The sequence below is a fragment of the Eleutherodactylus coqui genome, chromosome 1 (assembly GCF_035609145.1).
Source record: "Eleutherodactylus coqui strain aEleCoq1 chromosome 1, aEleCoq1.hap1, whole genome shotgun sequence".
Classification (NCBI taxonomy): Eukaryota; Metazoa; Chordata; class Amphibia; order Anura; family Eleutherodactylidae; genus Eleutherodactylus; species Eleutherodactylus coqui.
In genome coordinates this window covers 92,970,526-92,989,868 of record NC_089837.1, presented here as the reverse complement: position 1 = coordinate 92,989,868, position 19,343 = coordinate 92,970,526, and the positions used below count along the sequence as shown (strand labels likewise).

General features: G+C 42.9%; 2 long non-coding RNA genes across 2 annotated transcripts; one reads left to right on the top strand and one right to left on the bottom strand.

The window, feature by feature from the left end:
* Positions 1 to 3,498: 3,498 nt before the first annotated feature.
* On the bottom strand, positions 3,499 to 13,452 carry LOC136622435 (uncharacterized). The gene is made up of 4 exons (XR_010791656.1): positions 13,122 to 13,452; positions 8,831 to 8,885; positions 8,022 to 8,245; positions 3,499 to 5,359 (listed from the first exon to the last, which is right to left on the bottom strand). It is a non-coding gene; the product is annotated as an uncharacterized lncRNA (long non-coding RNA).
* Positions 8,936 to 17,295, top strand: LOC136622446 (uncharacterized). The gene is made up of 3 exons (XR_010791667.1): positions 8,936 to 9,028; positions 16,292 to 16,352; positions 17,024 to 17,295. It is a non-coding gene; the product is annotated as an uncharacterized lncRNA (long non-coding RNA).
* The last annotated feature ends 2,048 nt before the right edge of the window (positions 17,296 to 19,343 follow it).

Sequence of the window (19,343 nt, the reverse complement as noted above, 5' to 3'; positions counted from 1 at the left end):
ACTGCTACCAGCTTTTTTCTGGGTTCGGCGTAGTGGTGAACAGGAGTCCAGCACTGGACATGGGGACACTTATAAGAGGCAAGTATAGACTTATTTCCTTATTTTAGGCTGGCAATACTTATGGGACAGGTTGGTGGGATTGTTTGTGCGAACGATCTCGTGGACGATTGATCTGTAGCACTCCGGCTGATCAATATTCCAGATGTCTAGTCGGCTGAAGTTGAGTACTGTGGCTGACAGTACGGCTGTCAGTGACTTGGAGAGCACTTTGTTTCACACTGTTATGGGGGCACTTTGGTGGGCACTCTAATACATGCCTCCTTTACTTGTTTTAAAAAGAAAGATGGCAATTCATGGTTTCACTAAAAAGAAGCTCACATGGAAGTGATGCAGCTTGTAATGTGATCTGTGATTATTTAACCCAGTACTGTATATGTCACTGGTGCTAGACTTTACAATACAACGTCTTAAAAGAAATATGACAGAAAGATGAAAGTTTACGGAGAACACAATTTATTACAGAAACATTGTGTCCTCTGACCACACGTGTCCGATGGATACCCCAAGTGATTGCCCACGTGCAGAATAAGAAGCAAAACTGGCTGGCTGCCTTCTTCTGTGTGCCCGAGTGCTGTGTATACTGCAGAAGTATTGCAGGCATTTCCATCCAGAGGCTGTTGTTTGTTTTGGCAACTTTATCTTAGGATTTTTTCATTCTTCTTTCTTTTTTTTTTTTTTACAGTCAAACGCCTGTTAACCTTTTACATTCTAGATGGAAGCTGATTGTTCAGATTCGGCCTGAACTTACCGGTTTAAGGGAATACAACAAATAAGCAAAAGTGTTTGAGAGTACATAATTAGGGGGGCCTTATAGGGACTCCTTGCCAGGTTTATGTCTGGGATGCCCTATCTAGGGACTAATCAGTCTGTTAACTATAAGATATTTGGTTTTAGCTTCTTTTACAGACAAGTTTGTCTAAAGGAATGCCCTTCTTCATCATGTAGAGCATTTTAACTTGCTTTCAATGCAATGTATGAAGCCGTGTTTTCTGAATTTATTGTCCCTCAGGGAATAATACAGAAAATATTACTACTTATATGTTAAAGAGATTAAGACCGGCTTCGCATGGACAGATTTGTGTGTGCAGTGAATAGATTCCTTTGATTTCAATGGGTTCGTTCACATTCACATATTTTGTGTGCGCATTTTGGCAATGCGAAAAAAAACAGAACGTGTTTTATCTTTTTGCGTATTTGCGCACCAAAGGTCCCCATAGAAGTCAATGCGGGGATGCGCAATATGCAAGGAGATTTGTGAAATACTGCGTTGTTCCGCTGGAAAAAGAACACGTCTGGAACTAATTAGCCATTGGCTAATTGGCTGGGCACAGTAGTGTAATTTGTTTTAGCAGAATCCTAACCACTGGCGTAACTATAGGGGATGCAGTTGCACATGGGCCCAGGAGCCTTAGGGGGGCCCATAAGGTCTCTCCTCCCCATATAGGGAGTACTATGAATACAGCATTATAGATTGGGCCCTGTTACAGGTTTTGCATTGGGGCCCAGGAGCTTCAAGTTACGTCTCTGCATTAAGGGGTTAAGAGAAGTTGGGGGACCGCAAGATAAACTTTTGCACTCGGGCCCAAGAAACTTTTGGTACGCCCCTGATCATAACCATAATACGTTGTATATGTCTGGGGCATACATATCGCAGCACACTTGGAAAAAAGTTGCTCAGTGTACCCACTGTGTACAGCAGTAGTGCTACATCCGATTACTTCCATGTGGGACTGCAATGTCAATCATAACCATAAGCATGAGCAGTAAAGACCTAGCAAAAATATAGACTATTACTTAAACGGGTAGTCTGCGCTCTTTTCAAATGATGACCTATTCTCAGGCCGCCACTCGGGACCCTGATTGTCCAGCTAATTATCCGGCCTGCTGTTCAGTCCAGTGGATCAGTGGAGGAAGTGGGAGTGCCAGCTTCATTCCCATTGAAATCAATGGAAGACTCCTTCTCCTGTCATTGACATCCTGTCCTGGACAAGCAATAGAATAGCATTGGGGTGCTCTCATTGATTTAAATGGGAGTGAACCCAATGCCCACTTCCTTCCCTGTCTGCTGATGACAACGTCCGGTCTACTGTACTAGACAGTGGGCCAAATGATCAGCTGATGGGTGCAGGTCCACAGCGGCGGAGCCTCGTCCATGAGCTACAGAGGATAAGTCATCAGTTGAAAAGAGCCCAGACTACCCCTTTTATAGATTGTTAGAGCTGACAGCAGTGTCCAGCAGTAAATGGAACTAATAAGTGACAAGTATCAGCTATAGTGTCAGTTACCATGCCATGAACTATCACACCTAGAACACTATGTTCTTCTACAGTGTTATATAGAGTTAAAAAGAAATTCTTGACTCATGACTACTGCATAACTGTAGTCCAAAAATTGCATACAGGCCTCAGCCGTGGATAATGGGCCTATAAAACTGGTTTAGCGATGCTGTAATGAATCTCCGTGCTGTGCTGCAGAGTAACATATTTTTCTTTGACATTCCTATAACTCTTCTTCTAGCAAGAGGCCTCTCTAGTTACACCTTTACATTCCCTTTTTGGATCGGCCTGTCACCACTTCCTATTGAAGGAAATGCCATGATGTGATCACTTTTTGGATAACGAGGGCCTTGTATCCATGCCATTAATTGCCACCATTGTCAGGTTCTTCATGATGGATGTACTGTACGTCACCTCTGTATATATAACCTACTTACGAGTATATGAATTGCAGATTTAGAGCTTGGCTCTACTTTTTTTCTGCCAGTGAGGCCTGGACAGGCTAAAAAGCAGAGGAATTTCTCACCAGTGCTTGAAAATATGTAGATCAAAGGTTTATACAAGTACAGAATCACTTCCCCCTTTGAAACATTCTTGAAATGCCACAGAGCTCGCTGAGTCTCTTATCTACCATGACCACAAGGCTGATTTCCTCCTGCAAAGTTCTTGAGAAATACCGACATTAAAAATAGGAGATCTCACATATTTCATTTTTTGCTTATCTTGTAGTTCTGTGATACACTGGAGGAAATTTACTAAGCTAACTGCACCAAAATTCAGGCTCAATTTGCACAAAAAAACTGATGTACATGTCTTGCACTACATTTATTATGTGTCCTAAGGCTCTTTTACATAGGCTAATGATCAGGCACCAACATTTGTTTACCTGATCATCGGCCCTTCTGAAAATGCCAACAATCAGTCAATGAATCAGTAAACACTCAGTCACCGAATGATTGGATCTTTTATAAAAGCATAAATATGTTCAGTCGTTGGCAGCATATTATCCCTTGTAGACAGGGGGATGTGCTGCAGAAGAATATTATCTGTACGGAGACAAGTGATCGTTCCTCCCCATACTGCCCATGTAATAAACCATTTTAACGAGCGTCATTATACACTCATTGGGAAGAAAGAAATCAAGCAACGAGTTGTTGGAGTCGAATGTAACTTTATATGTATGATTGTAAAGTTGATATAAGTAAGTGATTAAAAGATCACAGCAAATGGATAAGTTGTTTTGGAAAACTGAATGCTGGGATACAAGAAGTGATACAGGCGGGTATACAGGCCGCCTCTAGCTTAGATGCAAGATGTGATACGGGCAGGCATGGAGCAATACAAGTTCTGTATGTTATCCTGCAGAATATTGGTCCAGTTTTGCTGTAACAGGAGCCTCTAAATTATAAAAATCAGTAGGCTGTCAAAGTTGGTGTCCCAGATGGTCCCATACATATTCCATTGGCAATAAATCTGGTGACCGGGCTGCCATGGAGATTTGGCATTGTTGTGGGGACATTCCTGTGGCAGCCTTGCTGTGTGTGGCTGAGCATTATCCTGCTGCCTCTTGGAAGCCGCCATGAGAGGAACACATATGGCTGCAGGATGTCCTGAACATACCGCTGAGCTGTCATTGTCCCTCGTGCCACTACAAGGGGTGACCAATTGTTTTATACAATGGCTCCCCAGACCATCACACTGGCAGTGGGGGCAGTGTGCCACTCCACAGCAAAGGCAGGACTGAGGCGCTCAACCCCAGGTCTCCAGACACAAACACGGCCGTCGACAGCGCTCAAACTAAACCTGGATTAGTCACTGAAGACAACCCAATTCCACTCTATAGCAGTTTAGTTTAATTGTTCACAACACCACTGCAAACAGAGGTAATGGTGGGAGGGTGTCAAAGGCCGTACACGTCAAGGGCGCTGTGAAACCAAATGTCCTTCAGCCAAGGGGCTGGCAATGGTTACGATAGGCGCAGGGGCCTGTAATGATAGTGCCAACTGTCTCTGGAGCTGCTTGTGCAATGATCAGATGATTTTCTTCACTGGTAGTCTGTCGAGGGCATCCTGAGTCCAGTCAGCTTGTATGTATGCCCTCAGCCTGCTCACCATGACCTAGGTGGTGAGCAATTCATTGATATGACCATCCAGCTTCTCAAACTCCAATAATGTACCCCTCTCAGACTCTGGTAATGGGGTGAAATCTCTTTGATCACGTCGTAGAGGCATCTAGTGGCCAACAAGCTCTACGCAAGCGGGAAAGAGGTCACCACATACAAGTAGCCTCTGCGAGTGCTTTTATAAGCCAAGGGTGGTACCACTTTTAGAACCCCAAGTCCAAGACCGTTCATCTAAATGTGTCTCAACTCTAATTTGTGTACCTGCGTGAGATGTAACTTCATGCCGAGTTTTGCAGCAAAACGACAACTTCTATGTGCTTGATCTTTTTTGACAAATAGTGTATTTGTCAGTGAAATTAAGCCAGTTTTCTGATCAGGCTGAATGCTACATGTATCAAACCCACAGGCAAGTTGTACACTGTGCAGCTTAATTACAAAACTGCATTGGCCAGGAGCTATATTGGCTACAACGCTCTCTGTAGGTGTGTTACAGCATGTAACACAAGGTGCTTGCTATACTAAATTTCAAGGGCATCTCAGTATTAGTAAGTATGTCTCAAATGTTTTCCTTTACCATTACTAGAATGGGGCAGCTTGGTTGCTCAGTGTGATAGCATTGTTCTATTGCAACACTCCTGGGTTCAATTCCAACGGCAAGCATTACCAACATGGAGTTTGTATGTTCTCCCCATGTCTGCGTGGCAAGGGGGGTAACTGCAGGGGATGCGCCTGCACCCGGGCCCAGGAGCATTAGGGGGCGCATAAGGCCACTCTTCTCCATATAGGGAGCCCAGTCCTACGAATAAAGAATTATAGTTGTGGGCCCTGTTACAGGTTTTGTATTGGGGCCCAGAATCTTCAAGTTATCTTCAGTGGCTCTCCTCTCTTTTCACCTCCAACACTGCAAAAACATACGAATAGATGAATTGTCTTAATTAGTCTTAGCATATATGATATAGAGAAATAAGTGTAAGCCCAATTATCAATAGTGAATGAAGATTTGTACAGTCATGTGAAATATATTGGCGTTATATAAACAGCAAGAAATACATTTACAAATATTTCTAGCAAATAAAGGCAATGCATCAACAGCAGTGCTAACAGCTACAGACCAAGTATAAATCTATATGAAAGTTTAGGATTCTTTCACACAAGCAGAATATTTCGGCAATCCGCACTTAAAAGTGCAGAAAAAAACACACCAAAATCTGCATGCATACATAAAGCTGCATCTTCAGAAGCAAATTGCAGAAATATTCTGCTTGTGTGAAAGTGATGCAGGTATTGATATAGCGATGCAGGATTCAGGATACGATGCAGCAGATGGAGTAACCAGGCTGAACAATTTTTACTTGAGAATACAAAAATGCAAATACCTATGCGCTATCTAATGCTAATTAAATTATAGGAGTAGCAATACATTTTGAATAAATCACAAGGCCCATTTACACCAGCCGATGATCGCTAAAAAAATCACTAATCGGCTATTGTTTTACCGATAATCAGTGCGTCTAAATGTGCGCCCATCGTACGCTTTTCGGGCACTGCTAGCTGATCATTAAATTCAGTCCGACCTAAAAATCGTCCTTGAGCCTTATCAGCAGTCCTTCATGGGGGAGGGGGGGGTGTGCTCAGGCTATTAACTGCATTCAGCTAAGCCTTCATTTGCACACTTAATTGGTACTTAAGTAGCTGAGTAGCTACTTAATAGTTTATGCAAAATGATTGTTTGAGTGATCTTTGAGCAATCATCTGCTGGTGTAAATGGGCCTTAACATCTTGCAAACAATAACACTCGACTAAAAACAATACCGTCTTGGAGAAATAGAGGTTTAGAACAGAATACACAGCTTTCCTTTAAGAAGTAACACTCGAATAAAATATTTTAGAAAGGTTGGTTCCTGTAATACACAAGTAATATTCCTTTAAATAATGCAGTTCATGAGTCAGGTTCGAGCACCAGAAACTTGCACAATGTTAGTATCCATGCTATAAGCCCTGTCTCCTAACGCAGGCCTGTTAACAAACTATCTACTCTGTGTGCACACCTAGCGTTTCCTTGCGTAGGAGTCACAGTTGCTACTGACCCAAGATTGTCCCAGGTCAGTAGTGGGACTCTACCACAGTTCCCCTCAGTCCCTTGTCATTACTAGCCAGTCCTCTGTCTGCCCTTTACTCCTTCTCCATAGAGGCAGCAGCTTTTGTCTCTTTTCTTGGTCCCTGTTCTCTCCAGTGCCCTGGCAGCACCTACAGCTCAAGTCACAGCACTGTGCACTCTCCAGACTCCTGTTCTTAAGTCCAGCAGCATCCACAGCTCAGCTCAAATTGCCCATTTTGATACTAGGGCATTTTCCTCCTAGTTCCCAGTGAGCATGCTCAGTTCATCTGTGCCAAAATATGGTGCAAATATTGGTGCATGCTGTGATTTTGGCGTCATTTGTGGCACACCTCCACAGTTCATTTCTATAGCAACCTAACTTTTTAGAGTAAGTTACAAAAGCACCGTATGGGCTCAGTCAGATGAGCGTGGTTTACATGCTGCTACAGCAGCATGTAAACCAAGCTGCTATAGCAACCAATAGGTTGCCATGGAAGCGCTCACATGGACCCTTTTTAGAAGCGCAGGATCTGCTTAAAAAGAATGGACAGCAAGTGCCAACTCGCCTGTCAGCTCCGTGTTGCGCACTGTGCAGGGTGCTTTCCATAGGCTCCTATGGGAGCTATGGAAGCATGCAGCCAACACCATGGATGTGTGACCAGGCTGCGCCACGGAGCTACAGACAGCCCGGTCATGCAATCTTTTTCAGGATGACAGCAGCTTGGTTTGCACGTTGCTTAGCAGCGAGTAAACCACGCACGTCTGACCTCGGCCTTAGGTGCATTCACATGTGGCGGAGAGATCCATACCAAAATATACATATCTAACATTCAGATTTGCTAGGGGTAAGTTCCACATGTTAAACCTGCAGATTTCTCTGTGCTGGAATTTTCTGCCACGTGTGAAAGCACCCTAAAAACTTATTGTCTCTCCCTATCATCTGTAGACTATTATCTGTGCCTGTGTAATATCACTTCTCTACATATTTTACTGCTCGTATTTATTTACAGAGTGGAATTCCTCAGCTTTTCATTAAAGTTAGTTCATCAAAATCTCTGCAAGAATTTCTCTGATACACAGACACCGAGGACGGACGGATCATTCCTGTATTCTTCTCATATTAAAAAACGATCTGTTGTGCCCGTCAACTTTGGATACTACAATGAATAGCCCCAAGTTTTATAAATAATTCCGATTGCTATTTTCAGCTCATCCATATGTTACAGGTCTGATAATTGGAGAAATAGGTACAATATAATGGCGTCATGTGTGAAAATGTGACATCAAGGCATTCTACCTGTAAGTGCAGTGCAGGGTCTGGCAATGAGCCCACCATTGAATTAGAATATCCTCTGCAGGGGCCATGCTCTGTCACAACAGAAGAGTCCTGCCACAACTAAAGCTAGAGTAGATCACGGACTACTAGGGTCTATTGCTTTTCCGTAACACGTGGAGTGCTACCTACCATAGTATAGAGAATAAGCATCTGATCGGTAGGGGTCCGGCCATTTGGAGTCCGAATATGAGAACGGGGGTCCTATGTCCCCTTGCAAGAATGATACGGTTGCCAAGCATGAGCGTTGCCACTCCATTCATCCCTGTGGGACTGTAGAGAACTATTCAAATAAGGGAACACAGGATTCCTGTCATCCGCTGATAGTTGGATGAAGATCTTTCATTCTTTGAGCCCTTTAACACAGAGCGATTAATGATCAGTTTCTTCCTGGATCATGAGAGATTGAATGGTAATCAATCAGTGTAAAGGCTGTCAGTGACTGAGCAATTAAAGATAATTGTTCGCTTATCTTCGTTGTTGAGTTTCTGCAGGCATAAAAATTAAATGAAGATGGACCCGTGTAAACAGGCAGTTGTTCATCTACAAATGACTGTTTATTATGAATGAAGGTAGGCAGTCGGAGGCGATGTCCGGCCCCTATTCACCGAGCGATCATCAATGGGTTCAACAATTGTTCCATCTAAAAGGACACTTATGAAAGGTCTTTGATCCATGAAAAATCTTTTCTGAAAGAACATTTCCAAAAAATCATACGCCCATCGCCACTGAACATGTAACTGGCAATATGTGTATGGCTGCATCTCAAAAACGACCGATCATTAGACAGTCATTCTTTCAACATTTGTTCAAACATCAACCCTCTTCTGTCTAATGTGTATGGGCAGCTTAAGGCTACGTTCACAAAGGCCTTCATTTCACAACTGATTGCATATACGGGATGTCAAGTTGTCATCGGGTTTTCAAACAGATACACATACCTTCTACTCTGTGGACTTGGCTGTCATAGAGGAGAGTTGAGGGAGCTGCCATGTCCTTTCATAGACCAGGAAGTAAAGCAGGTGGGGAAAAACAGAACAGTAATGACAAATGTGGGACAACAATAGTAATGTATCATTTGGACTGGGCTCACAAATCACTTGCAGGAATGCTGCCCTCCAAGAGGTGGCGATGCAGAGGTAGGTCTCATGCACACATGCGGATTTTGATTTGCAGATTCCGCAAGTGGAAAATAAATTGTGGCATGTTCCATCTATAGGCTCAATTGATCTCTAAAGAAGCGTTTGATCCGCAATGCATCCGCGGTTGCATTACGGATTTGTAGGCATTGCAGATTTGTAGGCAGATATTTCTCAGTTTGCTTGGAGACCAGGCAGGGAGGTGGAGAAAAGCACCATTGGGCTTGTCATTTTTTTTCCATGCGGATGATCCGCTTTGCATTTGCGTACGTTGAAAACCACTGAATCCACGATCTCCCCCAAGCATTTAAAATTCATTTATGCAATCACTCCAGATGCGGAATCCGCGTGTCCCGAGTACATGAGGCCGTATTCATCTATCTTCCTTATTTGCATATATTTCCCAGAGGTGCATGCATGGTCTTATAATTCTCCTTGCTCACCTTCTAGGCACTCTCCTTAAGGAGAGATGATACCCTTCCCTATTCTCAGTATCAGAGATGGTGAGAACTACATGTTGAATGCAATATGTGAACTCACCCTTAGGCCCCTCTCACACACAGCGTTGGCAAAACGCTGCGATTGTGATGGGTGATGATGTGCGTTAAAAATGCGAAAACACAGCAAAATAGAGCAGACAAATTGTGGCGTTCGAGCATAGGTCTGTGAGCCCCCATTGAAATCAATCGGAGGGTTGTACCGCGATTACTTTGGCGTTCAAAACGCTGCGGTAAAAAGCACATGTGTGAAAGTGGCCTTAGGATTTGTTTTACATTGACTGCACGTACTGATATTTACTATATTTTGATGACCTGCTGGAAACGTTTTTACTAGACAATTGCTGACATCAAAACTGAAATAAAATTGACATGGTAAAGAAGATCTAAACCTTCCGATAGACCCTATTGTGGCGATCACTTAGGACAACATACAATGCAGTAATAACCCCTCTAAGTGAGGAAGGAGCACGGTGGATAAGTACATTGGCGCCCTCTACTGCTAGAGTGGGAGATATTTTGCATCATTCCGAAAGACTGTTGCATCAACTTTCTGTATGGTCCGAACAAGACTGTTTCCCTGAGTGTAACATTTCTGACTGCAGCTGTGTCCCAACCTGAGCAGCATTTCCCCAATAAGTGCCTTTAGAGTAGGACTGGAATTCAAACATGAATTATGTACTGAATAAAATAGTCATTTTACAGTAAAAAAAAATCATTTTCTCCTCCAAATATCTAAACAATAAAATAACAGCCAATGCTGGAGATCGGAAAATCACATTCTGCAGAAAACTCACTCATTATTTCCTATGAGTGCGTTGAAAATCCCATCGCACACACATGTACATGCAAGATTCATGCAAGTGCGATTTTAAAACTTCCTATTCAATTTCCTATACATAAAAAACGTGTGTCAAAATCACATGTTCAGCGATGCATTTTTCTCTCAAAACGCATCATACCCACAGACAAAAGTTTGCTTGTAAGATGCATTACAAAGTTTTATATATTCAGCACCAGTGATTAAAAACATAAAAAATTCTAAGACCAGTTTCACATTGCCTAGACTCTTGCCTGAGTTTGGTGCATAAACCATGGATGATGAGCTCACCGTTCAGTGAAAATAGCTGCCGTTCAGTATTGAACGGCTGCTATGTCAAGTCAATGGAGAGGGGTGGGGGAGCGCAAGGGGAGAAATCTCCTGCAGCCTCCCTGCTCCCCTGCTGGATGCTCTGTAAACAAGCCAGTGATACTAGCTCCCGTTTGACAGCACGGGAGCAAGGACATGCGGGGACAAGTGTTGGGCATCATTTGCCCAACACTCGTCCGGTCTAAATGGAGCCTAAGAGTTGGTCTATGACATCCAAAATTACTCTAATAATAATGGTTAAGGTGTCCAAAGTTATGAAGATCTTGCCCAAATCAAATAAAATTTGTGATTATCTTTTGCTATTATCTAATTTGCCCATAGAAAAATCCTTCTAGTTTAATAATTGTCTTCTTTCAAATGAAAAGTTGACTTAAAGGGGTTGTCCCGCGGCAGCAAGTGGGTCTATACACTTCTGTATGGCCATAATAATGCACTTTGTAATGTACATTGTGCATTAATTATGAGCCATACAGAAGTTATAAAAAGTTTTTTACTTACCTGCTCCGTTGCTGGCGTCCTCGTTCCCATGGAGCCGACTAATTTTCGCCCTCCGATGGCCAAATTAGCCGCGCTTGCGCAGTCCGGGTCTTCTTCTTTTCTGAATGGGGCTCCGTGTAGCTCCGTGTAGCTCCGCCCCGTCACGTGCCGATTCCAGCCAATCAGGAGGCTGGAATCGGCAATGGACCGCACAGAAGCCCTGCGGTCCATGGAGACAGAGGATCCCGGCGGCCATCTTCAGCAGGTGAGTATGAAGACGCCGGACCGCCGGGATTGAGGTAAGCGCTGTGCGGGTTGTTTTTTTAACCCCTGCATCGGGGTTGTCTCGCGCCGAACGGGGGGGGGGGGTTAAAAAAAAAAAAAAAACCGTTTCGGCGCGGGACAACCCCTTTAAAGGGGTTATCCATGGACGTAATATCTAATATAAAAAAAACCTGCAGACTTTTCTTGCACCACACTTTGACCCCTTTGCATGACCTTTGGTGGATGATTTTGGCGTCATTAGATTTGTAACATCATCACCGCTGTAAAATCATAAAATTTGAGTTTGATGCATTGAGTGATTTGTCAGACAAGGTCAAAGTTCCTATGTTAAGTCTGGCAGTGCTCTTCAGCCAACAGCGCTGCTAGGGAGAGTCAAGCGATGCCAAGAGATGTTCATATCAAGTGCTTACTAGTATGACTGTTTATGTCCCCAAAACGTGGAAGACCAAGCCGTGGACTGCGAACAGTTCAAGCCGAATCCTCGGCTCGACAGTTCTTAAAACATTTACAACCTTTTTATGTTTGTGTAGCAAACAGCACGTCAATCTAGTTCTGTAAAACTTTGGTCAGCCTGCAGTATTAGGCCTCTTTCAGACAAGCTTGTTTATGTGCGCACATACGTGTGCACAAAACCGCACGTCTATTAGGACCATTGGTTTCCTATGATGTGTTCACATGTCCATGTTTTACAGGCATGCAAATGCACACATCTGCAAAAGATAGGAAATGCGTGCACCATAGGTCAGTGTTCCATGCAATTATTCCCCATAGGGAGTCCCCTCATCACTGAACACTGTGACAGCACTGTGGGGCCCCCCGCAAGGAGTAAAGGATCTCCTGCCACAGCTGTCACAGATGTGGCAGAGAATCACAATGTTCTCCCATTGCTTTCAATAGGGCGGCAGCTGCTGCCGGCAGCCCCATAGAAAGAAATGAGCTGCCAGCAACCCCTCCAGTGATTTTTTGGGGAAGGGCTTTAAATATAAGCCCTTCCCTAAAAATCATCCCTAGTATATGTAAAATAATAAAAAATATATATACTCACCTCTCCGTCGCAGTCGGGGCTCAGAGCATCTAACCGCTGGTTCCCCCTGCACTGCTTTGAAGCTCTTTCAGCAGGCGGGGATTTATAATCCTCCCCTGCTGAAAGAGCTGTGTCTGATTGGCTGAGTGCATAGGACTATAAATGGCTGAGCGTTGCCTGTGTTTGGCTGAGCGCTGTGACCAATCACAGGCAGCGCTCAGCTGTCACTCAATGAATAACTGAGTGCGGCCTGTGATTGGCTGAGTGCTCAGCCAATCACAGGCAGGTGAGGGATTTAAATCCCCCCTGCTGAAGGGGCTTTCAGCAGGTGGGGGATTTAAATCCCGCGTGCTGAAGGGGCTTCAGAGCAGTGCAGGGGGATGAAGAGGCTAGACACATCTGAGCCCCAACAGCGGCGGAGAGGTGAGTATATATATTTTTTTTATTTTTTTGCATATGCTAAGGATGATTTTCAGGAAAGGGCTTATATTTAAAGTTCTTCCCTGAAAAATCACTGCGGGGGATGCTTTCAATGGGGCCGCTGACAGCAGCGGCGGCCCCATTGAAGGCAATTGGCACGGAGCTTTGTTCACGCGTTTTTCTGCATATCTGTGTGAACGCGCATGTGAACAAGGCCTTAAAGTAACATTACATACTTGCCTTTCATGCTCTGCAACGGCTGCTGTCTCTCTGACTCTCTGGACCCTGCTGAATTTTAGTTCTGGGAGAAGTGATGACGACCCGACACTGGGTCACGTGAGCACTGCAGCTATTCACCGGCTGAAGGAAGGCTGATTGACTGCGGCTATCACGTGGCTCTTTTGCTCGGAGGCACCATCACTAGCTCCCTGCACCCAGTAGAGAAGACCAGTTGGCTTACTTTAGACAAGTATTTTGCCCTAAAAAAAACTGTTGCATGGTATTACCTGGTGCAGTTCAGTGGTCCACTTAGCCACGCCTCTTTTTCTAGACACTTTTGAATGTTGTCTAGTGAAGCATTAAAAAAGTCTAAAAACATTAAATGTGGTGCATGGATCATTTGAACTAGTAAAGCTTCCATAGAATGTCTTGGTTTGCGGTGTTTCTGTGGAGTTTTTTGGGTTAGCTGCTTTTTTTTTGCAAAGCACAGCATGCACTGGGTATGATATTTCTTTTTGAAATTGTAGGCAGATTCTTCTTCATAGGGCTTGAGTAATGACAGAAAAAAATGTGCTACAAATATACAACTGCTCGTAAAAACTGCTATGAAAAACTCTTGAAATTCTTACCCTTAAACAGTATAATAGTGGGAGTGATGAGAAGAAATGTTAAGTTACATTTGTTTCACAAAAAAGTATTTTGAAATGCAGGAAACAACACTTACTTATCTTTTTTATCTGATCTTTGAAGGATTCTTCGAGCAGCAGAATATGTTGAATGAAGCAAGCTCAATATAATAATAAGTGATTCAAGCTGGATATAATAAATATTGCGAAGCGCCGTAATTAATACACAGAACAAATTAAAATCCAATACTCCGCCTAAAAAGTCTGCAGCAAAGGCCACTCCAATACATGTCAAATGACAATAAACACTTTATTGAACATACAAAATACACAGACTGTCATGATACATCACAAACCATTAACAGTATTCTCTCAAAAGATGCAGAGCGTAACGCATGTTGCAGCCACTGTTGGGGAAACATAGTATTACAGAATGGCCACTGTACATTCTGGGACACGGGGGGTGGTGGTGGTGGTGGTGGGGGGGGTCCCTAGAATGAAGCTCTGTTCTATAATGTTCATGTTATGTAATTGAAAAGAGGTGTCCAAGAGTTAAAGGACAAAAAAAGAAGCAGCAAATGTAATAACGTTAAAAAGACAAATAAACTGCATTACTCAACTCTTAAAGCTACCCTCTAGTTCTGGGCCAAAATTCTGTCCATGGGACCAGAGTGGGTATATGACCTATAGTTGAACTTCTCTGATGTCCCTTTGATCCGCCGATTCTGTTTTCGTTCATGCAAAGTGGACAGCACAATTTTCTAACTATCTAATGAACACTAAGTACTGCTCTCTGATTGGCCAGCATTCATCACATGACCAACCCTTACCATTCAGAGAGCAGGTATAGTGTATTGGTAGTCCAATACCACCAATGCACTGTGGGGATTAGGTAGTCTAAACATGGCATTGGCCATGTTGGATGACCAAAAACCTAACTTGGAACCAGCAAATCAGAGGGCCTGAGGGAAAAATAAATGCAGGTAATATACAACCTGCCACCCCAATCCTAGGATAGAATTTTGTGCTGAAACCAGAAGGCCGCTTTAAATACCTTGTTAATGCTTCAGTGGTCCCACTGGTCCAGGTGATTATATGCCTAGCATGTGACTGCTGCAGTCAATCATTGTCTTCAGGGATCCTGTGCCATACTTACAGGTATCACCGCTAAGTCAGTTACTTTCCAACAGCAGGTAAAAGAGGAACTCACTCTTAAGGCCCCTTTACATGGAAAGATAATAGCTTAAACGGACGAAAGATTGAACAAATTGATGACATTTTTGCATAAAATTACAGATAATGGCTTGAATCATCTCTATTTCGTTCATTAGATAAAGTAAATTCAGTATAATGTGTTTGCTCAGGTGGGCATGTTTTGATGCAACGGATTATCTGAGCGGCAGAATTTATGTTCTCCTGGCATGTGTCACTATGTATGTAAGACAAACTAATACTTCCACCTCAAAAGACTGCATGAATTCTTTTCAAATGTAACACATTTTGAGCGACTTGACAATGGTTTTTATGCGGGCTAAAAACCAGCAGCAAACGACAAGTGAACGAATAATGCATGACAACCCGCACTTTCACGTAGCAATTATCACCCACTTTCTGCCGTTTGAACGAATGTTGAGTGATAATCATTGCGTGTAAAAGGGCCTTTAGGGTACTTCACACTTTACTGACATGTTGCAGATTTTGTCAGAGATTGTAGTCTGGATTAGCAGATTTCACACCTTCAATTGAATACAAATTGAAGGGGTGAAATCTGCTGTAGATCTTCATCAAAATCCACAACAAATCAATTATGTGTGAAATTAATAACTGACTGCTGCACTTTTACTGCCAATAACTATAACCAAATAATTCCTATAACCTGATATCAGTTCTTTACACGGCCTTTGAGGAATTATAAGCTGCCCTTTTTAAAACTGTATTAATTGAACTACATTTCTGGGTTTGTGTGCATGAATCATAGCATAGTAAATTGTAGGAAAAGCCAGCTCAACCCAGGCTTGGAAAACTTAAAGCTAAAACTTTACCCTTCTTAGATTAAAAACAATTATTTGAATTACAAGGACAGCACAAAAAGCTCTGTTGCTTTTCTAGTAGAGATGAGCGAGCATACTCGCTAAGGGCAATTACTCGAGCGAGCATTGCCCTTAGCGAGTACCTGTCCGCTCGGAAGAAAAGATTCGGCTGCCGACGCGGGTGAGCGGTGAGTTGCAGGAGTGAGCAGGAGGGAGCGGGGGGGGGGGGGGGGAGAGGGAGATATCTCCCCTCCGTTTCCCCCCGCCGACACCCGAATCTTTTCTTGCGAGCGGGCAGGTACTCGCTAAAGGCAATGCTCGCTCGAGTAGTTGCCCTTAGCGAGTATGCTCGCTCATCTCTAGTTTCTAGTTGTAACATGATGCTACCACAGCATCCCTATAAGGTTCAAGGATTCAAAAAGTTCATTCTGTCTCTCATTTGCCTTCAGATGTCTTTGTATGTTGTGTTGCTTATTAATCTAACTGATTTTCACTTTTACTACGCAAACAAATGACTGGATATTTTCATCAACAGTTCATCAAGTTCTTCAAGTCCAGCAAAGTATCCATCACATAACCGCCATTTGTGATTATTGGTATGATCATATTAATGTTGTATACTTTTTCATATGCGTTATAAAATATTTAGCACTATTGGTCACTAAAATTATGTTTAATATTTATTATATAGAGAGTTTCTCATGAATTCATTACATTATTATAAAAATACATGGCGATCTAGTTTACCAAAAGCTAATTATAAATACTCTATTCTAGATAATTCAGAGAGGTTAGTAGAGAGGGTGCCATGAATTCTGAACCCTCATCTATTGGCCACAGTGGATAGAAGCTGCAAAGAACATCTCTCGCTCTGGTGGGCACAACATGTGTCTGTTACATCGACAATTTATTTCAATTGCACGGTGTAATGCTTCATTTGCCCTGCGGTGTCACTACAGGGAAAACGCACACTTGCTGCTGGATTCCATCATAGATTACAGCCGATCACTGGAGAGCAGTTTATTATTGGAGGGGACATTGGGAAGATTCTCCGAAGTGGATATCCTTTTTAAATCTGGCCTAAAAATCTATTTCGTTACCTGGAAGTGAGAAAGCGATGTCTAGAATAAAGTCATAATCATAATAAAGATGGCATTGAGCTCGTCTTCTTGCTCTTCTCCCTTGCTCTTTAGCATTTTTGCTACATTTCTTCTCCTTTTCTCTCTACCCTTCAATCCTATTTTTAAATTCCTCTTGCCTTTTCCAGGCCCTCGGAGACCTGCTCATGAATTTCAAGCATTCATTTCCACCAATGTTTGTTGCCATCCCAAAATACAGTTACTATGGAGATCCAAATTCCACTCGTGCTGGACACGGGCCCAGATTCACTTCGTAATACCTCGAACGCCAGAGAAGGAGAAGGGAGAAGGGGGGTGGTGTTGAAGGGAGAAAATATTTAAAAACATAATAAACAGAAGAAATTAATAAGTGGCTCATGGGACCGTGTTTCATTTACTGCTGTGTTGTTGGTTTATAATATTGCACATGTAATAAGCCAGGTTTTCCCTGGCTCTGTGCGTCCCCAGCATTCTTTTCCTTGGTATGTGTGCTTAAGGAGCACATATGGGATAAATTAAAATACCATCCCATGCTCTCACTATTAACTCGTTTAAGACATGAAGTAAGTACAATCCAATGTAGCACTGAGTAAAGCAATTTTATATATGAGTTCAAACTTTTAGCCCTTATTTCACAATGTTTGCTATGTCCTAAATGAAATACGAAGCATCTAACATAGAAATGAAAAGAAACTTTGCAACGTTATCTGTATTCATTACCATTATTAAACACAAAATATCTGTATATTTACACACCTTTCACTCCTATCACCATGGAATGATCAATGGAATAGCCAGCTGGTTTCAGAAGTCAGGTTCTTAATGTGCTAGAGATCGCCTGTGTACAGAAAAGATGTTTCCACTGATTTCAGTATAAATCTGCAAGGTCCTACCACCATTTCCTGAGAAAAACTGCTCCACGAGAACTCCAAACAACTCAATGCCAATTTTTTTTTAAGTGCCAGTAAGGGGATGGATATTTAAGTCACTGAACATCCCCCAAGGTAAAATGATATGGCATAGTTGTAAATCTTCTTTCGAGTATGGTGTTTTCAAAGTCTGAGTGACAGTTCAAGGAGGGAACTAGTGAGGAAGGCCACCAAGAAACATATATACCTGCAAATGGATATTTATTGGCGAGTCAAGATGTTTTCATCAGCCAACAGTCTAATGCCCATGAGAGGGAAATCTAGATCAGAGAGGCTGAAGTGTTCTTGTTTCAACCATTGGTTTACTCTTAAAAGGAACCTGTCATATCCTATAAGGACCATAAGCTAGCTCATGGTGCTTATAGGACAGGGAACGAGGAGTCCAGGAATGTGCTTTTTATACTCACCTGGCTGCCTGTCCACATGCTATCACCGGTGGAAGTTGGTGCTCGGTCAATCAGTATTCAGCGGTGAGTATAAAAAGCACATCCCTGGACTTCTTGTTTCCTGTCCAATAAACACCATAACTTAATTGAGGATGCTTGACAGATTCCCTTAAAAAGAAAGCCATGCCAGAGGTGACTGGAGTCAGGTTTTTACCCCCAATACAGCATTAACCCCCAAATTAACATTAAGTACATTTATGGAGCTCTGACCATTTAACTTGGCGGTTGTAACAACTTTAGTTAAATAAACACTTGTGTTACATCTTAATAGAGAAAAGTGTCCCTTTCAAAACACTAACGATGACCTGTCCGTACATGCGTGAGGGAGTAGTGAGTAGGTTTGTGAGTGACTTGCATGCTCCGCCTGGATCACATGATGGTGACATCATTAAAGGTCCTTCATCCTCAGTGAGGGAGTTATATACTCTGCCCCATATCACATGACTGTGACATCATCACAGGTCCTGTATACACACACAGCCGCTGTCCGGCTGGGTGTTTGTTAGTATTCCAGAGCAACTGAGGCTGCAGGGGGTTTGTAGTCCACCCGTAATCGGCACAAGTGGTGATGACATCACCGTCATGTGATAAGGGGCGGGACATGTAACTTCCTCACTTGCGATGAAAGACCTTTGATGATGTCAACATCATGTGATCAGGAGTGAAGGAAGTAAGTCATTCACACAAAATGAGCGTGACCGTCATGTGATCAGGGGCAGGGCATGACGGTGACATCATCACAAGTCCTTCATCTCCAGTGCTGTACTGCTTTTGATCACTGTTGTATGGGATGAACTATGTATGTAGCAGTGCTGTCTGAGTGATGTGCATGTAGCACAGCTGTGTGGCGCATTGTGCCACCAGAAACACTGGTACTATAATTTCTAATTACTAGTCTTTATTTATTAGCCACTTGGTCAGCTGCACCCCGAACCCAGCAATGATCATTCACTTTTAATTCACCACTAAAATCAGATGGGATGGATTAACTGAGGAATCAAGTTAACATGCTGCCCATGGAGAAATGAAGGGAGAGGAGGAAGAAGCTGCAGACTGAGACAGAGGTAGAGAGGCACTGTGACTGAAGGTTATAG